Raw genomic sequence first — 15,255 nt, forward strand, 5'->3', positions numbered from 1 at the left:
AATAAATGGACAATTCACTAATGTCGGCTAAATAGATTTATTTATTTATTAAATTTTAAAGAGATCAGTACAATAAAAGAATGTATGCTTGTGTGTGAGTGATGGGTTTGTGCTGGTTTTTGTTTACTTATTTACTTTACCCAAAACCTATTTATTTTAGCTTCTATTCTATTCTATTCTATTCTATTCTATTCTATTCTATTCTATTCTATTCGTGTGGAATTCTTTATCAGAATCAGAATCAGAATCCTTTATTAATCCCATGGGGAAATTGTTGGATGTTACATTTATTTTACCATTCAAGTAAAATAAAAAGTAGCAGGAAAGAAACTATCAATACAACAGAAAAGAAAAACAAAATGACATAAGTAAAGCTCTAAATATACAAATATATATAGCTCTGAATGCACACACACATATACATACACACACACATTAAAACACTCTATTAAGACACAGTTATAACAACAATTTGTACAATATGTGCTAGACAATATATTATCAACATGATAATTAAATACACATAAATAAGTGCGCAATAATATGCTTCACTGTAAAGCTACAGATGTAGAAGTACAGATACTTGGGGGGAAAATAACACTCTGGTAAAAGTAGAAGTATTGATCCAGCTTCTGTAAAAGTGAAAAAGTTCACACTCTGGAAGCATGATGATGTGATGATGTAATGATGCCCCACTCTCCATTTCACATCTGTTTCAATTTGTTTCATCTTATTTCAGGTTGTTGAGTAAGAACTCAGACTGCATTCATTTGGATTATTTTGATTTCAGATCAGTCTAAATACATAAATGTCTCAGGTTCAGGTCCACATGGACACAAGTTCAGGACTGTCTGTGGACGTTTTTATTATCATATGGGTGTTTTATTTACATGGAACCAGACATTAGTCATTTTTGAAACCAGGTTCCAGACTGAACAAATCCCAAAACCCCAGCCTTGTATTTTCATGTTTACATCCCATACACGTTTTCTGAAATGATGATGTCATAGCCCTGCCTCTCCCTTAACCCACATGTGCATCATGTCATCTTCTTCTTGTGTTTGTTTACATTGCACAGGTTTTAGGTGCATTCATGCCATTTTTGTAGTTTTTAGTGTATGTCTGTGGTAGTGTTACAGCGCCACTTACAGGTTTGATGCATATACTACAGTGTCTTCTGGGATTTTGTGTGGACAAAATTTCTTGAGACAAGGCTGTGTTCATGGAACACTTTTTTAGAACAAAAAGAAATAGATCATTTTCGTCATGAACATGGCCTTCATATGTCCTTTTGTCTTATTTTACCTGAATCATGTTGTTCATCTTTATCCTGTTTCATCCATTACATCATTTTTTGTGTTTTACGTCACAGTCATTGTTTCATCTTTTATGTTGGTTTTTTTTTCGTTCGATGTTTTACGTCCTTTTGGTCTTGATGCCTCTCATGTCATATTCATTTTATTCTTGCTTTAGTTTTTACAATGTTTGTCATCCTTTTTGTCTTATTTTGTCTTATGCTGTTTTTGGCTTCTTCCATTTTTTTTTACTGTGTTTTTGTCCTTTTTACATTGCTTTCACATCATTTTTGTTGTTGCAAGTTTTATGTTGTTCTCATCTTTTTTGCCTTGTTTCGTCTTTTATATCTTTTTGATCTTGTTTCATATATATATATATATAAACACTCTGTTAAGACACAATTAGAACAGCAATTTGTACAATATTAGATTAGATTAGATTAGATTAGATTAGATTAGATTAGATTAGATTAGATTAGATTAGACTAGACTTCATTGATCCCACAATGGGGAAATTCAATGGTCAGGGCAGCAACAACATAAACTGCAAGAAAAAGGATGCAACATAAAGATAGTACAAAAAACAAGACAGTGCAAAAAGCAATATAAAATAATAATAATAATAATAATAATAATAATAATAATAATAATAATAATAATAATAATAATAATAATAACAATAATAATAAAAACTACACAGACTATATACATATTATTACATATGTATATAGTCATTAATTAATATGCACCAGACAATATATTTTCAATATGATAATTAGAGAAAAACACAGAAATAAGTGTGCAAAAATATAATTGTGTGTGATTCTAATTATATTGTCTGTTGGATGAAGTTTTATTGTGGGCAGGTCTATGACACATCGTTGCGGCACCTATGAAATGCCATAACGTCATAAGTAGATGCTATTCTGCTTTTATTTTGAAGGCACTAGTGGCTCCTTTACCAGCAGAGTGTGAGACAGTGACGGAGCTCAGTGAGTAACACAGGGCATAGTGTTGTACGGTGGGCAGCATGCCTGTTCTGCAGATCTACAGCACACTCACAAAGAACAACCAGCTCTGTGTTTTTTTATTTTAATTGACTTATTCATATTGATTTTAAAATTGAACAAGATCCTGGAGGATGCAAAGACAGACAAGGTAAAGCATCTTATTTATTTTCTGAAATCAATAAGGATGTGTGTAAGTTTTAAGTGTTGTGTTTAACATATCAGCAGCATTTCGCTCTTTTTTTACTTAACCCATGAAGACTCAAATATCCACCGTTGACCAAAATAACCTTCTGATGTAAGTGTTTAATACCTGTTGATCCACTAATCCTATTAATCCAAAAAAATAATTGGCATAAATACAGTTTGTCGTCTTTTCATGGTTATCAGACATGACCCATTTGGATGTTCAGAGGCTCCGTGATGAACGTAGAAACACCGTTATCTTCTACAACATTGATTCACCAGTAAAACCCATGTTTGTGAGTTTAATCAATGACAGTGCGTGGGTTTATGTTCAGTTAATGATAGATTTTGTTGAAAAAGTCACTTTTTCTTCAGCTTTGTTATGATAACCTTTGAATTTACTCTGAGCTTTTAAGAACATTTACATGATCAGTGAATTAGATATTTAAAAAAAAAAAAACATGATTTACACCAAAAAATTGAAAATACAGAGGATAATATTATTTAAAAAAAAAAAAAAAAAAAGAAAAAGGGATAAATCACTTAGGAAAGGTTAAATAGAGAGATAAATTCATTTGGGAAATGCCACGAAAGTAGCAATGAGTCTTTATGGGTTAAGTGCGTCTAGAACAACGACAGGGCTATAGCAAAAAAAAAAAATAAAAGAAGGGGCCGGTTTCATTTTCTATGGTGTAAAAGGGAGACTTTTGATATTTTTAATCTCCTCTTTCCTCTTTTTTTTCTTCAAGTCTGTTACTCTCCACACTAATTTCATTCATTCAGATCTCCCATCTGTCCCACTCTTCCCACTCACACTCATGGTCAGTGGGTATGGAAGAGCTCTGGGGTTTTCGTGCCTTGCTCAAGGGCAGTTTGTGCTTGTTGTTATTCATTCTTCCTCTCTCTGTCTGCTTTCATTTGTTGTGTTTGCCACTGACCGCCAGCTTTAACAGGTTTAAACGACTGCCACATCTGCGATTACCATGTCCAGGGAGGGGGTCAGGATTCATCTGAGCAGCGAGATAGAACAGACATTAACACCAGCCGCTGGTTTTAATGTTAACAAGGACATGAGACAGTCTGACGGTATTAGGATCATTAGTTTAACCCATGAAAACCCAAACAGACCAAAAGCATCGACTGATCTAAAAGGTTTAATAACTTCTGTTCCACTAATCCTATCAATACATGGAAATAATTGGTGTAAAATGCAGTTCTTCATCTTTTCATGGTCATCAGATATGACCCATTTGGACGTTCAGAGGCTCCATAGTTACCGTGGAAACACCATCATCTTCTACAACATTGATTCACCAGTAAAACCCATGGAGTTGGATCAATGACAGTGGATGGACACACTGGGTTTATGTTCAGTTAATGAGAGATTTACTGAAAAGTCACTTTTTCTTCAGTTTTCTCTGTTTTTGATATAATAAATCTCAACTTTACGTTTTTAAGTTTTTAAGTTTTTATGACAGTAAATTAAACATGAGAAAATTTGATTTTCACGGAAAAACACAAAATATAGAGAATAATATTAAAACAAATGGTGAAAAATCACTTCTAAAAAAAAGACAGCTTATTTGGGAGGTGCCACAAAAGTATCACTGGGGTTATTCTCCTCAAAGTTGGAGAGCAGAGGGGATGGACCATGAATGCTTGTAAAGTAAAGTAGAATTTACTTGTTCTTAAAGGGCTCATATTTATCTAAACCCACTTTTATTAATCTTTGGTTCAGTTATTTGTGTATTTGAACCCTAATAGTTCATAAAGTTTGAATTTGAACCCTCCAGGTGCTGCGAAGCTATCTTTATATTTATTTTAGCAAAAATTTAGTGGATTTCTACAACCTGTTTTAATTCCTGCTTAATTTGTTTTGTCTATAACTAGTCATGTCATGACATTTGCACATATAAGGTCCAGATGAACGTTTCTCAGAGTATGCCATTATTGTTTGTTCTAGTCCAGACTGAAAATATGTCCAAACTTGGAGCCGATTACCTAAAATGTTCAGTTGTTGGTTGAACAGGACAGAGCAGCACAGTCAACAACCTGGAGGGGGCGAGGCCTGAAGTGGCTCATTTGCATTTAAAGGGCCAGCGCTCCAAACCACCTTTCTGGTGTCATTACTCAGAAAAAGGGTTGAAGATGGACCTGTGGAGTTGAATGAATGAAGAATTCAGACCCAAGCAGAGCATTTACAGTTTATGTAGAGCACAGGGAAATGTTGGGAAATGAAGAATTCCATTTAAAAAAGAAACAAAATTTCACTCCTTTAAGATGAAAGAACTATAAGATATGATCAAAACTGCAACATGAAGTAACTATGTACAAATACATCATTGCTTTACTTAAATAGTTTCCAGATCTATTTTTCCATTTACTCATTTTACGCAGTATTTAGATTTCCAAAACAGGCATTAGTTTTGTATTGTAATCGTTTTGTCATCTGTCTGTCTGTCCATTCATCGACATAATCGCATAATCTGAAGAGTGCATTGTGATATCTGCGCCAAATCTATACTGTGGATGCATCTTGGCATGGAGCCAAAGCCTACTGAAAACATAGATCACCTGTAGGGCCTATAGGGCAGTAACTTTCAGCAGAACCTTACACTATATTTGGCCGAGGGGTACTAACAGTGCACGGCATGTTATGTTATCACATTTGAAAAGAATTATCATATATTTTTCACCTTTACAACATCTAGAATAATTTCAGCTTAACCCATAAAGACCCAGTTTTCTCCTTATTGAATCTTTCTTAAGTTATTTATCACCATTTATTATAATATTATCCTCTGTGTTTCACATTTTTAAGTAAAAATCAGGTTGTTTTTTTTTATGTTTAATTCACTGATCATGTAGATGTTCATGAAAACTCCAAAACAAAACAAAAAAGTGAAAGCTGAAGAAAGAGTCTTTATTGTATTAACATGATATTTGATAGAAATGTCCTTCATAGGCCAATAGACTTTTATACAGATACAAATAAGCATTATTGATTCCAGAGTGAAACTTACTTTACGTTTATTTTTTCATCTTTTACTGAAGTAAAGAAATCAAATCAGTACTTGTACTTTTACCATTGTTTTTTTTTTTTTTTACACAAAGACCTGCACTTTTACTGAAGGAAAATAAGAAAGAACATGAAATGAAGTATTTTGATGATAAATAAGTGCTCCAGACCCATACAAAAATAACATCATCCTTGTTTTTGTTTTATTTCATTTATTTATTTTTTTTTCTGGAAAAGTTAGTTTTCCCATCAGAATCCTGACCACTAATATGCATATTCAGTAACTGTCCATTTTTATACTTTATTTTGAGAACTGTGGTTCCTCTTTACTCAAGAGGTTTATTACACAATGACTGTTAAAGAATCTGAGGTCATTTATTGTCTAGTGCTTAATTTGCGGCAATGTCCAACAAAAACCACAAGAGTATGAGAGAAAAGCACCACAGTATACTTAAAACCCTGCAGACCGTGGTGGAATGTCAACAAGTCCACTGAAATGTGAAGTTTTGCATCCACACAATGAGATTTGGAGTGTGTGTGCGGCTGTTTGATGGACTTTAGTGTTTATTGGAGAGTAGAAGCTGTTGTGACGATACTTAAGGCCTTGAGCAACATACAAAGAAGCACTTTTCATGTGTCGAGTCTTCAAGAATCTTTTTTCAGAATTATTTTATCATCTAGTGATTAAAAATAGTGGCTATACAGCTGCTGAAAGTGTATTGAACAACATGGTTAAAGGTTAAAGGTTCAATGTGTAAAATTCACACACAATAAACTACACTATGTGGACAAAAGTATGTGGACACGTTGAATTCAGGTGTTTCTTTTCTAACAGAGGTCTGAGATATAAAACAATAATGAATAATGTCAGAATATAGTTTTATATTGGGATAAATATCATTGCATTGGTTAGTTTGGTTTAAAGTGTTGTCTTTGTTTTCCAAAGTGCTTCAGTGATGGTCTTTACTTAATTTCACTCAACACTGATTTTTTTTTTATTATCCTTGACTATGATTTTTAATGTTCTACCTCTAAATTTCTAAATTGCTTTTCATGCTCTGATTGTAAATAATAATTTTCTACCACAACTAACCATCTACTTTCTTTAGATCTCACTGAGGAAGAAAAATCTCCCATTAAACTTTAAATAAATATTGATGTCTATAAACTATAAGGACAAAAGTATTGGGACACATTATGTCTACAGCTGTAAGATGTCCTGTTCATGAGAATTTGAGATCATGAACATCAATATTAATCATCAATATAATATTTGTCCCAATGTAAAACTATATTCTGACATTAGTCATTATTGTTTTGTATCCCAGACCTGTTAGAAAAGAAACACCTGAATTCAATGTGTCCACATACTTTTGTCCATATAGTGTATATTTGTTGGAGTCTAGAGGATGGAATTGACTCTAGTTTGGCTGCTGAGTTGTACATTTGCAGTTCCCAGTTACTGAATTAAATTGCTTCTGTCATAGTAGAACAATACCCAGTCTGTTAGCTAGTGCAACTTATCGATGTTAGCTAATGCTACGAATAATTGAAGTATATGGGCAGTCAGCTAGCCTGATAATAGCCCAACCTAACACTAGTTTATGTGTTTATACAATATGCAAAGTTTGGCTGCACTTTAATTTTAATTCACAGTTTTTTTTCCAGGTCATTCACACCTTTTTGTGTTTTTTTAAGTTTGTAGTTTGTAAGTGTAAATATTTCATAATTTCATTGGGGTTTTTTTGCACTAAAACAAAGACAAAATTTTTTGTCATTATTTATAGCTGACGTTTGGGAAAAGATGTTAGTCTATACTGACATCATTTTTTTTGGTAAATCATTCTTTAAAATTTAAACAACAATTAATCTATTAATACTGATATCCAGGGACTGAAGTTAGTAAATGCGTCGTTCCTGTTTTTAACTCCATTTCCCATCATGCAGTGTGATACTGCACTTCCTGTGAACCGTCAAGGTCAAGGTAAACTTTATTATCCCCGAGGAGCAATTTGTACAGCCAGCAGTATCACACGGACAACAAACCAGCAATAAATACAATAAATAGTCCATTAAAGACAATAGGACTAACATTACGAGTTATTTAGTTGAACAATGGGTGCCGGAACCAAAGAATTCCTCATCCTATTGGTCCTACATTTAGGAACACTGTATGTGCGACCTGATGGAGGTAACCTGAACTCATCATACAGGGGATGACTGGGATCATCATGTCCATAGCAACAGGATTGTAAGGCTATTGTATTCCAAAATTTCTAATATCTCCCAAAAACATTGGCCCTTTGCCTGAGAGGACAGCACTGAATGACCTCCTGTGTTTGACCACCAGAGGACAACAGTGGACACGCCCATTGTCTCCTGTCGTGCAAGGCTGCTTCCTGTCCCTCCCCCTGGCAACTGCTTAGCAACATGAATTAAACCAGCCCCTCCTGACTTTAAAAGAGGGAATTTTAAAGAAAAAAGATTTTTAATTTGGAGATGGGACTATTCCTCAACTGTAGGTACCAAATTGGCCAGATAAAAACATTTCAATTTTTCAGAACCACGCTGACAGACAGACAGACAGACGCTCTGAGACTTTATGGTAAACATTTTACTGGTCTGGCCAACACATTTTTTAAAGGATGATTTGTAGAAGGACACATTTTCATCATGTAATTATTTTTTTTCACTCTAAAACATAGATAAAATTTTGTTGTTAATATTCCTTATAGATTATAATGCTATTATTTTACTGTAGACCAAATTGGGCTGAATGTGGAACCAGAGCTAAAATGACCCCCCTGTTCTATAGTCTGTATACTGTACGTACTACAAAGGGTTAACCACTCTAGGACTGCAATTACAACTGATGGAGGAGGGGAAAATGATTGACGGACATGGACATGAACACTCATCTTAGCTTTTACATGATGAGTGGTGTACTTCTATCTCTTAAGAGCATCTTGGGAAAGTGTTTTGTAGAAAACTCCGGAACCAGGCGGTGTTTCCAAAGTGCTCAGACCAGCATGATGGATAAACACAGATTTACAGCGTGTAGAAGCTTTGAGTCATAGTGGGATGTGGAATGCAATAGAGAGTGGATGCAGCCTGATTGATGGCAAAATAGTGGAACTAAATTACTTTTCATTTCATGTCCACCTCAATTTATTAGAGGCAGCCCTCAGGAGGGGAAACCCAATATGTGAGTGAACCGGCTGGGAGACGAGCAGAGGCACCAACACATGCCTGGTCCAGTTTCCCAGGGTTCCACGGTGGTTAATTAGCCTCAGGCAGGATGTAACACCGCAAAACAAACCTCTGGATCCTGCAGATTACAAAGAGACCCAAACTCTCGTCTTTAATAACATCCAAAGAAATGGCTTTAATCAGAAAGAGCGAGACTTTGGGATGTGGTTGTAAGTAAAGCAGACGTTCACTAGGAGGCATCAGAAGTGCATAATGACAATAAGTAGAAGCCCTCAGCATGTTTACACTGCAAAAAAGGTGTCTAAAAACAAGATAAAAACACTAAATCTGAGAAAAAATGTATTCAACACAAGTGAAATATCTGTCCATGCAGCAAGACAATTTCACCTGACAAGAGTTCTTGAATAAGATTGTTAAATCTAGAAATAAGCATGTCTACAGATGTATGAAGTGCTACAGACTAGCTCAATAACTTGCACTTGTTTTTCGTAGTTTGACTTTTCCTGTAAATGTTTGTATGTTGTAACTGTGTGTTATGTTTCATGCTGCCTCTTGGCCAGGGCTCCCTTGAAAAAGAGGTTCTGAATCTCAATGGGATCTGTTTTTCCTGGTTAAATAAAGGTTAAATAAAAAACAGAAAGTAAAATGAACACTTAGAAATAAGAAATTAACTCTTAAAACAAGATCAATTATGTAACACTTCTAAGTTTTTTTTTTTTTAAATCTTGGTAAGAACCAAATAATTTGCAGTGTGGGCCTGGTTTTCATAGAATATCCTGTTAAGATGACTTTAATACACTTATGTTGCACATCGTTGCTGTCAGGTGGAAACCTCTTATGTCCAAAACAGTTATTTTTCAGGAAACTGGAAAAATGATGTATATTCTTTTTTATAATATTTTATTTTGCAGTTTTCAATTATGTGAAACATACACACAAAAAAATAAATAAATAAATAAAAAAAACACAAAGGCTCAGATGTGTGTAACAACTGATCAATTAATTAACTAGTCAGTCCTTGTTCAAAGAAAGAAAGAGGGGCAGAGGCTGAAGACAGTCACTGGTACACAGATATACGCTCTAGTCCAATTTAACTTCCTCCAAGTATGCGAGAAACGGAGTCCAAGCATTTGAAAAAGTGTTCACAGAACAGGTCAAAAAATGATGTATATTCTAAATAAATAAATGGAGTTCACAGATGTAGTCACAAGCCGTTTTCAACACGTTTCATTGGTTAAATATTTCTAAAACCATCAGGCCAAAGTGAAAACTGATCAATACAATCCAAAAATGGACTTAAGAGGTTTCTCCCCGACAGTGTCTATATGAATGCGGCTTTATTATAATTATAATAATAATACATTTTATTTATAACACACTTTTCATTCGGTGAATCTCTAAGTGCTACAATAGAAGAGGACAGATGTCCCCAAAATTTAGGTTTAGTGGTAATTTGTTAAACTACATCAGGGGTGTTAAACGTATTTTAGTCCAGTTTCCACATTCAGCCCAATGTGGATCAGACCAGTAAAATAATAACTTAGAAATAATAATCAAAATGTTTCTCTTTGTTTCAGTGTGAAAGTTGTTGTGAATAATCTGATCAACCATGTACACCCTGAAATATCTTTTTTAAAAAAATAAGTGCAATTTCAACAATATTATGTCTCAGCTTATTATTAGCACAGTCAATCTAAAAATGCAGAAAAACATTTAGTCCAACATTTATCCAAACAAAAGATGTGAATAACCTGGGGAAAAAAAAGAAATTTCTCAAGAAAAATAAGTGTTATTTTAACAATGTTATGCGCCAAGTTATCATTTATACATGCTCATTATGGATCAGATCTACAAAGGCACAAGACCTTTAGTAATTTTTCTCTTTGTTTTAGTAAAAAAAATAAAACAAAACAAAAAACAAAACAAAACATTAAATTATGAAAATATTTACATTTACAAACTGTCCAAACAAAAAACATGTAAATAACCTGAAAAAAATTTAAATTGAACTTATCATTTATACATGTGCAGTACAGATTGGATCTACAAAGGCACAAAACATATAATAACAGGCAGAATACTGGTCAAATTGCACTTCATTTTCTTTAGACATTTCAAGTTCATATTTGTTCAAGTTATTCACATTTTATTTTAAACGTAAAAAAATTTTCATAGTGTAATTTTACTTTTTTTCAAATTAAACCAAGGTGAAAATTTGCAGTTGTCATTATTCATTCATTATTATTCTATTATTCCACATTACATTGAGTCGTATGAACAGCCTTAACTGTTAATATTTTCAGTGTAATCTTCATTCATCTCACGGGCCGGATTGGAGCCTTTGGCGGCCCGGTTCTGGCCCGTGGACCGTATGTTTGACACCCCTGCACTCCCTGCTCCGAAGCAGCAAAATGTCTCAAATGAATATTGACTATTAACGTCTCAACCAGATCTTATTATAGCTCCTCTTGGTATAATTTCAGTCCTGGCTCTTCATCCGAGGGTCTCCTGGGTAACATTACAGAACCTTAAAGTGTCTCCAGAGAAATTATAGTATTAATCTTTGACCGTACTGTGCCTCCAGACTCACTATCCAACCTACGCTTAAGTCCAGAACAGATAATTTACTTTCTCTTCTGTTCTTTTTCTACGTCAGGCTGTTTTGATGGATTTATCATAAGTGGTAAAAGGTACTTTTCATACATTTTTCATGAAGAACCAGTGCTTTTTCTGTCAGTTCCCAAATTATTCTTTTTTCTATAATTAACCTTTTCTTAAGTGATTTATCACCATTTATTAGGATATTATCCTCTATATGTTGCATTTTTAAGTGAAAATCATGTATTTTTCTAGATTTAATTCACTGATCATGTGGATGTTCATTAAAGTTCAGAATAAATTCAAAGGTTATTTTATCAGAAACAGAGAAAACTGAAGAAAAAGTTACTGTTTCAGTAAAATATATCATTAACTGAAGCATCTCCATCCAGTCATTTATCAAACTACATGGGTTTCGTTCAGTTAATGTGTACATTTTTTAATTCACTTTGTTGCTTATTTTCTCCATGTTATTGCTTATTTTGTAAATTTTCTTATTAGTTTTTATTTATTTATTTATTTATTTATTTATTTATTTATTTATTTATTTATTTATTTATTTGTTTATTTGTAATTTTATTTGGTTTTGTTCATTTTGTTGCCCTTTTTTGTTTTGTTTTCTCTTTGAATTACTTCAGTTTGTGGCTTTTTTCATTCATGTTACATATTATTTTGTTGATTTGTTGTTGTTTTTTTCATTTTATTTATTACTTTAGCTGTTTCTATTCATTTTGTTGCATTTTTAAAAAACTTATTATTGTAGATTTTTGCGTATTTCATCCACATTGTTTATTATTTTGTAAGGTTTTTTTTAAATTCATTTTTGTTCATTTTATTTATTAATATTAATATATATAAACCCAGTGTGTCCATCCCCTGTCACTGATCCAACTCCATGGGTTTCACTGGTGAATCAATGTTGTAGAAGATGATGGTGTTTCCACGGTAACTACAGAGCCTCTGAATGTCCAAATATGGTCATATCTGCTGACCATGAAAAGACAACAAACTGTATTTTACACCAATTATTTACATGTATTGATAGGATTAATGAATCAACAGGTATTAGACGGTTTACATCAGTAGATGGTTTTAGTTAACGGTGGATGTTTGGGTCTTTATGGGTTAATATTTATTTTAATCCCTCTTAAACCAGCTTTATGCCTGTTTCAGTCATTACATAACCTCCATATTGCAGTTATTTGAGCTACAAACAATTATCTTGCTCCATTCACCTGTATAAAAGCAGCAGGGTGAAAAAGGTAAAGATGTCATAGTTCATCATTTCCATGTCATTTAATTGTGCAACGGCCCAGTAGTAAATTAGAGCTTGTTTCAGGGCCCAGGGCCTTAATGGGTCCGTAAACAGAATTTGATTTATTGGGCTGAATTGAATTTGTTTTATGTCATATGGAAAACAAATCTTATTGGAATTCAAGTGGTCTGAGAGGAACCAGGAATCCTGCACCTTCTGCTGACTGTACTTACATATACACCCATAATACTGTAGAACAGGGGTGTTAAACATACGGCCCGTGGGCCAAAACCGACCCAACAAAGGGTCCAGTCCAGCCAATGGGATGAATTTGTGAAATGAAAAAATGGATCAGACCAGTACAATACCATCATAATATTCACCTTGTTGCCGATTTTCTCCATGTTATTGATTATTTTGTAAATGTTCTGAATCATTTTTGGTTATTTATTTATTTATTTGTAACTTTATTTGGTTTCAATCATTTTGTTGCCCTTTTTGTTTTTTTTTCTTCTTTGAATTCAGTTTTTGGCTTATTTCATTCATGTTACATATTATTATGTTGATTTGTTTGTTTGTTTGTTTTTTCATTCTATTCATTACTTTGGCTGTTTTTCTTCATTTTGTTGCTTATTTCATCCTTTTTTTTTTTAAACTTATTTTAGTAGATTTTTGTGTATTTTATCCACATAGTTTATTATTTTGTACGTTTTTTTAATTCATTTTTGTTCATTTTATTTATAAATATATATAAACCTATTGTGCCCAGTGTGTAAATAATGACAACTACAAAGGTTTCTCTTTGTTTTAGTGTAAGAAAGTAAATTACATGAACATTTTTTCATGAACAAACTACCCTATTACAAAAAATGTGAACAAACTGAACAAATATGAAATGTCTTAATAAAAGTAAGTGCAATTATATGAATATTCTGCCTGCTGTGAAATGTTTTGTGTATTTGTAGATCCACTGTGATCTGTAAATTGTAATGTACATGGGGAAATGTTAAACTGAGGCAGAATCTTGTTCGAATTGCACAATTTTTCTGAGGAAATTTCAGGTTGTTCATGTTATTCACATTTTTTTACAAGGTAGTTTCTAAATGTGAATATGTTCATAGTGTAATTTTACTTTTTTCACTCTAAAACATGGTGAATAGTTTGCAGTTTCCATTATTTATAGGTTATTATGTTATTGTTTTAGTGGTCTGTTCCACTTCATCATCTTATTGGCTGTATGTGGCCCCTGAAATAAGATGAGTTTGACACCTCTGATGTGGCAGATCATAATGTTAAACTTTGCACCTCATCCATCATCAGAGTCTTTGGGGAAGTGAGGCTGCACTGTCCATTATCGACCAGTATCTTCCCCTTCACAGATAATGGCAGCAGCATGTTGTACATTTCTTAACGGTATATTTTCTATCACATTTCCAAGGATACATGCACCATATATACATGGGGCAGCGTGGTGTTGTAGTGGTTCATGCCTTTGGCTCACAGGGTTTTACCTGATGTGTTTGCCTGTTGTTTTTACCCCCCCCCCCCCCCCCCCCCCCCACACACACACACACACACACACACACACACACACCATAAAAAACAGTTGTATACAATCCCCTTGACCATATTGCTGATGAAGATCTGGAATTCTGGAATTGGTCCCAAGGGCCTTTAATGGTAGCTCAATGCTCTTAATGTGCTAATGCTAATGCTCATCCTAGGTGCTGACATATCCAAGTCTCTAATCACCAGCACCCTCCAACCCCACCGTTTTATGTGTTTTTTCATAAATAATAGTGGCATTATGTATTCAAAGTGGCATTTAAAGGGTTAAAATTCTGAAAATGGTTGAACATTTGATAGTTTTGAGCAGTGCTGGAGTGGTTTAAGAGATTAATGAAGCAAAAAACTGAAGACAGAAAAGAAAAATTTCCATAAAGTGGGAAAAACTTGTACTGGAATATGTAAAAATGTGAGAAAATATCCGATTAGAAGCATTAAAAATACCCCCACCCTCCACCCTCACCATTTTATGTGTTTATTCATAACTAATTGTGGCATCATGCATTCAAAGTGGCATTTAAAGGGTTACAATCCTGAAAATGGTTGAACATTTGATAGTTTTGAGCAGAGTTGGACTGGTTTAAGAGATTAATGAAGCAAAAAACTGAAGAAAGAAAAAAAACTTCCATACAGTGGGAAAAATTTGTATTAGAATATGTAAAAATGTGAGAAAACATCACATTAGCAGCATTAAAAATACCCCCAGCCTCCACCCTCACCATTTTATATTTAATAGAGGCATTAAGTATTTAAAGTGGCATTCAAAGGGTTAAAATCCTGAAATTGGTTGAACATTTTACACTTTTGAGCAGAGCTGGAGTGGTTTAAGAGGTTAAAGAAGAAAAAACTGAAGAAAAAAAACATTACCTCCATAAAGTGAATAAACAACATGTATCAAAATGTGTAAAAATGTGGGAAAACATCGGACTAGTGGCATTAAAAATACCCCCACCCTCCACCTTCACCATTTTATGTTTATTCATAAATAATAGAGGTATTATGTATTCAAAGTGGCATTCAAAGGGTTAAGATCCTGAAATTGCTTCAACTTTTGGTAGTTTTGAGCAGAGCTGGAGTGGTTCAAGAGATTAATGAAGAAATAAACTAAAAAAAAAAAAT

At 33.6% G+C, this 15,255-nt stretch overlaps 1 protein-coding gene across 1 annotated transcript in view; it reads left to right on the forward strand.

The window, feature by feature from the left end:
• The first annotated feature begins 2,280 nt into the window (after positions 1–2,280).
• trhr2 (thyrotropin releasing hormone receptor 2) overlaps positions 2,281–15,255 on the forward strand; it is a 45,237-nt gene continuing 32,262 nt past the window's right edge. Inside the window, exon 1 of the mRNA XM_030136923.1 lies at positions 2,281–2,453. The gene's annotated coding sequence lies outside the window, so the exon portion shown is untranslated. The remainder of the gene's footprint in view (positions 2,454–15,255) is intronic.

This window comes from Sphaeramia orbicularis, chromosome 6 (genome assembly GCF_902148855.1).
Source record: "Sphaeramia orbicularis chromosome 6, fSphaOr1.1, whole genome shotgun sequence".
In the NCBI taxonomy this organism is placed as follows: domain Eukaryota; kingdom Metazoa; phylum Chordata; class Actinopteri; order Kurtiformes; family Apogonidae; genus Sphaeramia; species Sphaeramia orbicularis.